An 8692-nucleotide genomic window follows, 5' to 3' on the forward strand; every position below is an offset into this window, starting at 1 on the left:
TTTGTCAAAAATTTCCTTCCCACTGGGGCCGTGAGTTTAGCCTAGTGGAAGTATTCTTGCCTAGCATGAAGGGAGACCCGGGTTTGATTGCTCCTTACAACATACATAGAAAAGAAAAGCCAAAAGTGGTACTGTGGCATATGCGATAGAGCTCTAGCCTTAAGAAAAAGCAAAAACAAAAACAATGACCATGCTCAGGACTGGCAAAAAAAATTCTCCCCAAAGTAGACTTTTAAAATTTTTATAATTTTTGATTTTGTTGTTAAGGTGATATACAAAGAGATTGCTGTTACATATGTAATGAGTACATTTCTTGTAAACACTGTTAGCTCCTCCCTGCTTTTCTCTTTCCCTTCCCCCTAAACCCCTCCCCAAGTCATATAGTTCATTAACAGCAAATATATTTGTATTTTCATTATTGAAAACAATAGTTGAAACGTGTTGAAATAAACGATATAGGCTGATATCATTTATCAAAATGGATTACTTGAACTCTAAAATAAACATTCTAGGTAACTTTTCTCATAAAATTGTACTAATGCTATAAAACTAATAAAAATAAAAAGTTAAGAAATTTTAGTTATTAATTTCTTAAGTTTTACATTTACTATTATATTACACTAAGAATAATGTTTATGGCATTAATACAGACAGCATGAAATGTGATTATGTAAAAAAAAATTAAATGATTAAAAGCAGTAAGGTTTGAGGCCAGGAGTTAGTCTTGGTGGCACAATCCCTGGACTGGCAAAAAAAAAAAGTAGCGTTAGATAAATCAGATCTATTTCAAAATGTGCAGAAAATGGTATGAATTCTTGCTTGGCTAGTCCTGGGGCTTAAACTAAGGGACCAGGAACTGTCCTTGGCCACTTTTTGTTCAAGGCTAGCACTCTGACACTTGAGCCATGATGTCTCCTTTGGCTTTTTTTGTGTATGCAGTGCCTCGGAATTGACTCAAGGGCTTCTTGTATGCTAGGCGAGCACTCTAAGACTAGGCCATACTCAAGGCCGAAGTAGATTTTTGAAGCTATTGTGGAGTTTTAATTTTCTTAAATATTTGTACAAAGAACAAAAGATACTAAACAGACTTGAACTCACAGAACAGAGTACCACATAGAGTCCCACATATTGCTTCAGTTACTCTGGCATTTCTCCCAATTGGCAGAACACCTTTCTAGGCATCTGCTCTGTCCTTAAGTTTTGGTAGCTAACCTGTCTGTCCCTGGGCGCCTGGCCTGGATTCCCTGTAATTCCATACATTTCATAGTTCTCTGTATATCCAGTAAGGTTATCTTGTACAGGTCCTGGCCAGTCTGCTTTATTTTTATTGTGTAAAATCTTGTAAAAGTTCTATTTTTTATTTTTTAAATCATTTTATTTTGATTAATAGAAGGGTTACATTATATTCACCAGATAGAAGATGTAACTTCACGAACATTGATCCCCTTTCTCCTGACATGGTCCCCATTTCCCTCCCACACTCCCACCAGACTGGTTTTTAAACCACCCAGGACCCATGTATCTCGGGCCTCAGATTGTAGGTTGAAAGTAAAACATAGTGTAATAAGGACTGAAGAATTATACACATATTTACAATGAGAGTTTAATAGATAGAAAAGTAAATATAATGAACATTTGAAAACGGTCATGAGAGGAAGATAAAGAGATGTCTTTTTAGTAAGGGGGCATTGAAGTTCTAAATCCAGACTGGCCTCCAAGTTGCCTTCAAGTGTCTCCCTGCTCATGAGAAACAGAATGTCCTTCCTGAGTTAAGAGGGGGATGGATTCTAGTTTGTCGACTGGAGATTGATTCTACTGTGGTGAGACAGATAGGTCTGGATATTCTGTGAGTATTGATTCATTTTCCTCCAGTGAATCCAGCATGGAGACTGCATTTACTGCTTTCCCCACACATAAGCTGGAGATATTTTCATGAGGCCAGCATGTGGCCCTTTAGCCTGCACAGTAAGTGGAGTGTCACTCTGACACATGTGGAGCCTCTCTGGCTGGACTGTGAAAGTAAACAGAAGGAATTATGGCTGCTCTTTTTCTTCCTCCAGAGTAGCTGTGGGTTCAACTGTGTCACAAGTGTGGTTCAGAGCACAAGCTATATCCACAGGATTCCAAATCTGTTTGGTATTTTCTACAGTAGGTCCATGCTTTCCTGGACTGAAGGGATGATTCTCCAACTCCGTCAGTCAATAGATCCACTGATGGGATTTTCATCTGGAGTTCAGGAGAAGCTCTTCTACGGCAACCCAAACCTATGAATGGAAATAGGTACAGGATTCTTAGAGTGGACTCTGCAAGCTGAAGTGTCACTCAACTTCCATGAGGCTTTAATGGAGGAAGCTGTAGAATTGGAATTTGGACTGAACACTGAGGAGATGGAGGGTCTTTCTAAGGAGTGCTTATGCTCGAGTCCTTTCAAAGAGAGAACAGACATTACCTGGCCAACACCACCCATAAAGGGAATTTTGCCAAGCTGGGTTGAAGTAAGGGCCAACCAGTACCTAGACCACATCGGCTTCGTACTCACAGGCTCTGAGGTGCCCACACCAGGACTTCTTCTTTTTCTTGGTCTTACTGGTCGCACATTCCTCCAGCTGGTCAAAAAGGATGTGAAAGCAGATGAGCAGCTCTGAGGCCGGCATGTGGAGCCTCATATAGAGCTTGAGTTGTGTCAGGGTGTGGCAGTCCTTGAGCTCATAGAAATCACTGGGTTATAAATCCATCTACATCATGACGATGGAACACATGATGCTGCTGGCACATTGGGGACAAGGAAAGTGAGAGCCTTCTCTCTCCATCCTGAGACTTCTACCAAAGCCCCTTTCTTGCACAACTCCAATGCTGTGGTTGTCCTGCAGAGATGTGCACTTGTATGCTGGGAGGAGGGAAGAGATACCGAAAAAGAGGATGACTTTTACACCCCACTTTCAGAAGCTTCTGAGACACAATCCTCCAAAATGCTCAATATCATAGGCAATGTGAAGGTTGTTTCCCTATGGGATCTGACTGTCTGCACACATCCCTAGCTGTAATCCATGAGAGTCCACACTCACAATTGCACCCACAACTCTATTCTGCATTTTTGTTGGCAGTCCTGGGCCTTGAACTTAGCGCCCTGACCAGTGTCCTTGGGCTTTTTCCTCAAAGTTGGCACTCTGCCACTTGAGGCATAGCACTACTTCCAGCTTTTTTTTCTCTTTCTATGGATGCACTACCTAGCAATCGAGCCTGGGCCTTGGTGCATGCTAGGGAAGCAATCTACCAGTAGGCCAAATCTCGGGGGCCCTACAACTATGTTATCTAACATGTACTGAAGTCTGAACCTCAAGACCTAGTGGAAATCACAACTGATGTGCAAATAAGAAACTTGTGCTTTGAATAGACGCCTCAAAAATACCCAATTTTTGGGCAGGCGTGGTGGCTCATGCCTGCAATTCTATCTACCCAAGGGACTGAGATCTGAGGAAGGAGGGTTACAGCCAGCTCTGGCACAAAAGACTGTGGAAATCTTATCTCCAATTAACCACCAGAAAATTGGGAATTAGTGCTGTGGTTCAAGAGTAGAGCAATAGCATTGAACTGAAGAGATCATTGACACCACCCAAGCCCAGAGTTTAAGTCTCATGACCGATTAAAAAGATACCCAGTTTTACATGACAGATCTATTTCTGCGTAAGTCCACTTCTTTACTTGCTCATCTTCCTCCCAACTACAATGGATGGATCTGTAGTGATGGAAGGAGAGAAGGAAGTTAACTCTATGGTTTTTCAATGTGGAGCTAACAAGACAAGTACAGGGCTAGCTAAATCCCAGGCAGGAATGTAAAACTACCCAAGTGATATATGTCTATACAGTTCCATGAAAAGTCTCCTAAGAGGCCTCTATGCATCTGTCCAAAGTAAATGCACCTCTAAATAACTAAATGCTCTAAATAAATAAATGAATGAATTAAAGAATTCTCAAAATAAAGAAGTAAATGCCATGCCTGTAATCTTAGCCACTCAGTAGGCTGAGATCTGAGGATCACAGTTGGAAGCCAGTGTAGTCAGTAAAAGTCTAAAGGCACTTGTCTTCAATTAGACAGCAAAAAGCCAGAACTTGACCTATGACTCAAACGGTACAGTGCTAATCTTTGAACAGCAAAGGGAGAACATTCAGGCTGTGGGTTCAAGAGGTAGGACTGAACTACACACCAAAATGTAAATGCTTTAAGGTTTTAACAGGCAAAGCTAACACAATCCCTCCTTGATGGCTCAGAAGTGATTCAGCTCCCAGCCTTTCCTCTGTCTCCAGTACTTCACAGGCCTCTGCCATTGTTAATGAAACCTTATTTCCTACTGGGAAATGTCTTTTCCTAGGACTTCATTGATGCTTGGGAAATGAAATGGGATGGTGGCCCAGTCCTAATAAAATAGTCAGCTTGTGCACTTGTGTCATGCTCAATTTCCCTGTAAACACCCCAGTGAACCAAACAGGCTGAGAGATGTGCCAAGTATTCCAAGACTAGGCCAGGAGTGGCTGATCAGGCCTGGGTTTGGGGGGGAACACTCACTTTTTCAAGAGAATATCCAGCAACTGCTCCATTGCACTCATATGAAGTGCACATTTCTTCTCCTGGGGCAACTTCTCCACAGAGAACATGACATGGACACTCTCCATGGCAGGGGTAGAGCCTGCTAAAGCAGCTAATCAGTGACAAGGACATAAAGTGATGAACAGAATGCTTAGGCCCTTATGGCAGATTGTCTGCAAAATCCAAGGGAGAATGGAATTGGTGGGAACCAGGGATTAGGTTGTGGGCATGGCACTTCCTTGCAAAGGGTGGAGCAGGGGAAGTCACAAGCTGGAGCATGCACAGGATGGGTGATAGGCCCTGGGAAGCTGCTGGGCCACCCCCTTCTGCATCTCAGCCTTTGGGTTTGAGCTCTGTGATCGCCATGGTGTGTATTCTGTGCTCTGGATGGCAGAAGAAAGGGCCCCTGGAATACAAGTGTAGACCCTTTGTGAGTGTGGGAAGATGTAGCCTGGATATCCAGTCCCACAGGATTTGAGAGTGGGGTAGAGGGGAATGCGAAGACTGGGGCGTGAGGGGTGCAGGCAGTCATGGTCACGGCACAGGTAATTCTGTCTGTGGTATGAGTGCCTCCCAAAAGCACAGCCCCATTTGTAAGGAAATGGAAAGACTTAGCAGAGATTTATAATAGAACAAAACCAAGATACATAAGGCCACATAGAATGATGCTAAATGAAAAGACCTCCAGAATATACAAACAAAAGGCATATAAAGAGTAATTGTTGTCCTTCATGTACTATGTTATCTCTCATCTCTTTTGCTATCCCTTGGTTATCTCATATTGTTACCGTGTTTCACCTTGTTATCTGATATATTGTATATATGCATATTTGGTTATTTAAAATACAATAGGAAAGGGAGGAAAACAAGAAGAGGGATGGGCATAGGGGAGGAAAATGGAGACAAAGTCATGAGAAAGCGTATCAATGCTTGTGAGATAATGTACCATCTGTCTTGTGAATATAACCCATCTATTAATTACAATAAAAATATACGAAAAAGAAAAGAAGCCAGACTATGCCTCCATGGAATCATCAGATGAGCATGATGAATTTCAGTTCATTAAGAAAGCCGAAGAACACGAAGCATAGTCAGAGCAACAAGAGGAGTCATCTGTGTTGCTTACAAAACTATCAGTGAAGAAGTGGAAGAGACTGGCTCAACATGGAAAAACAAAGGGAACCTGAAGTAATAGGAGAAAGTAGGAGATGCCTGGCAGATTGAACAAGATAGCAGTCAAGAAAAGGAACTAGAAATGCATGATTCTTTTTGTGCAATTGCTCAATATCTTTCTGTATGTTAGCTTAATGTATTATCAGCCATAACCATCCAAGAGAGACTGTCCTCCTGACAAAGGAACATGCAATCTGGCTTTGTATATGCAATCATTGCACAATGAGAACATGGAACATAATACTGTACTTCAATTACCTACCACATTTCTCCCTATATCTAGTTGTCTCTCTCATCCCTTAGATTTTTGCCAGTGCTAGAGCTTGGACTTAGGGCTTGAGCACTGTCCTTGGACTTTCTCAAGGCCAGAACTTTACCATTTGAGCCACCACACCACTTCCAGCCTTTTCTGTGTATGTGGTACTGAGGAATCAAACCCGGGTCTTTGTGCATGCAAGGATAGCGCTCTACCCGTAGGTAAAACTCCCAGACCACATCCTTTTGATTTCCATAATCATCTTCTAACTAGCTGCTCTTCCTCATCTTTTCCATGTTTCTAATTTTTTGTAGGGGGGTCATGGGGCTTGATCTTCTCCTGGGCACTGCCCTTGAGCTTTTCAGCTCAAGGCTATTGCCCTATCCTAGGCCTGAGGGTTGTCCTTGAGGTCTTCAGCTCAAGGCACTACCCTTGAGCAAAGCCCCACTTCCTATTTTCTAGAGTTTAACTGGGGATAAGATTCTCAGATTCTTTTGTGCCTGGGCAGGATTTGAGCTTTGATCCTCAGATCTCAGCCTCCTGAATAGCTAGGGTTATAGGTGTGAGCCACTGCGCCCTGCCATGCTTGTAACTTTTGACACTACTGTTAAGTTTAACAAATCTATGTCTTAGTAGTGTTTGGCCACAAAATTCTGAAGGGAGCTGGTTAAAGGAATAATTGGTGGTGGTAGAAAGATATTCATCCTCCTGTTAATTTCACCTCCAGAACAGTGAGAAAACACAGGCTCTTCACTTTATGAACACCGGTGTTTTATTAAAACTCATTCAGCAGAACAAAAGTACAGGCTATGAGTAACAAGTGATTCATCATCAGTGAGTAATTAAAAATAAAGGCAGCACTGAAGTCATTTTGGACTTACTCTTCCAAAACCAAATACTTAAGACTCTTGTCTTTACCCACCAAAGAAACCAGAAGTAGAACTGGGGCTCAAGTGGTAAGCATTAGCATTGGGCAAAGATGCTAAAGGAGTGCTTATGCTCTAAGTTCAAGCTAAATGACTTGTGTACACAGACAAACACACACACAGAACACACACACACACACACACACACACACACACACAAAATATATCCCCAAAATTATGTCCTTACATGTTTTCTGAATATTTCCTAAATAACTTGACGCATAACGTGATGAAAAACATTTTCCTATTGTGCAAATTTTGCAATAAACAAGGAATAGTATCTTCCATCATACCTTCCATTCAAAAATTGAATTTGAAATAGTAAGTCATTTGTGTTTTAATGCATGGACCACACACACAAGAGACTTTACGGGAGCAGTGGAGAAATTGATGCTCTCAGGTCCTTGGCTCAAATTTTGAGTCTTTCCCCATCCATCACTCCCCATACCATCGTGAAGATTCTTATTCCAGTCTCAGTAGGACAGAGCTCTTATTACTGAGTTAATAAAATTAACTTCACAAAACATTCCCTATTATAAAAGCCACAAGTCAACAACTTCACTCCCTTAATTACTTGTAAAGCCTGAAGTAATTAATGCCCATCGTTTGTGTTCATTTCCTCTGGATAATATTCAGGATTTCACCACTAAACACAATGAGAAGTGTTGGCTCAGTAAGTGCCCAAGCTGAAGAGTCATTTCCATTACACCTAGCTTACCTCTGCCATGCAGAATTTCTTGTCCAGTTTAGTAGTCTCTCTCTGTGTCTGTCTCTCTCTGTGTCTGTCTCTCTCTGTGTCTCTGTCTCTCTCTCTGTCTCTCTCTCTGTCTCTGTCTCTCTCTCTGTCTCTCTGTTTCTCCCTCTCCCTCTCCCTCTCTCTCTCTCTCTCTCCCTCTCTCTCTCTCTCTCTCTCTCTCTCTCTCTCTCTCTCTCTCTCTCTCTCTCTCTCTCTCTCTCTCTCTCTCTCTGTCTTTCTTACCCCCCTCTTTCTCTTTTTGGTGACAATCCTCAGGCTTGAACTCAGGGCCTGGGCTTCTTTTGCTCAAGATTATAACTCTACCACTTGAACCACAGTGCTGCTTCTGGCTTGCTTTTTATGTAGTAATTAGGAATAGAACCCAGGCCTTCATGCTTGTTAGTTAAGCCACACAGTCACCCCATATACAGGTTTCTGACAATGGTTTTTCTATATTGTATTTATTTCTTCTGTGAGTGCTCTTAATGCTTGCTGAAGGTTGACTTGTTTTGAAGAACTTCCCCTAATGCTTACATATTCAGAGATTCTATATATAGCTAAAAGTTTTTCATTACTCAGAATTTCTCTCTTGTGTATGTTCTGAAATGTACTGAAGACTAACTTTTGATTAAAAGTCATTGCACATTTGTTATATTCATTGGTTTTCGTTTCTTCTATGTGAATCAGGTTTGTGATGAACACAAAGGTATGCCTTCCAGGTCAAACACTTCCCACATTTGTAGTATTCATAAGGTTTTTCTCTTCTATGTTCATTCTATAGTTAGCCATGGGTCCATGATAGATTTTTCACATTCCTTACATTCATATGGTTTCTATCCTGTGTGTGTGGTCTCATGCAAATTCAAGTATGACTTCTTGAAAAACTTTCCCTTTTATTTCATTCATAGGATTCTCTCCTATGGGTGTTTAGTGATAAATCCTTAGTTGTGCCTTTTGCGTTAAAGACTGAAAATTTGCCACATTCATTAAGGGTTTTATCTTGTGGTGGTTGTGTG

General features: G+C 41.5%; 1 long non-coding RNA gene across 2 annotated transcripts; it reads right to left on the reverse strand.

Moving 5' to 3' along the window:
- Positions 1-1786: 1786 nt before the first annotated feature.
- Positions 1787-4598, reverse strand: LOC150039537 (uncharacterized). 2 transcript variants are annotated; one of them, XR_016534334.1, is made up of 3 exons: positions 4565-4598; positions 2540-2763; positions 1787-2264 (listed from the first exon to the last, which is right to left on the reverse strand). It is a non-coding gene; the product is annotated as an uncharacterized LOC150039537 (long non-coding RNA). The 2 variants fall into 2 exon arrangements; XR_016534333.1 differs by lacking the exon at positions 4565-4598 and adding an exon at positions 3656-3802.
- Positions 4599-8692: the final 4094 nt, after the last annotated feature.

The sequence above is a fragment of the Megascapheus bottae genome, unplaced genomic scaffold (genome assembly GCF_031878675.1).
Source record: "Megascapheus bottae isolate mThoBot1 unplaced genomic scaffold, mThoBot2.hap1 HAP1_SCAFFOLD_144, whole genome shotgun sequence".
In the NCBI taxonomy this organism is placed as follows: domain Eukaryota; kingdom Metazoa; phylum Chordata; class Mammalia; order Rodentia; family Geomyidae; genus Megascapheus; species Megascapheus bottae.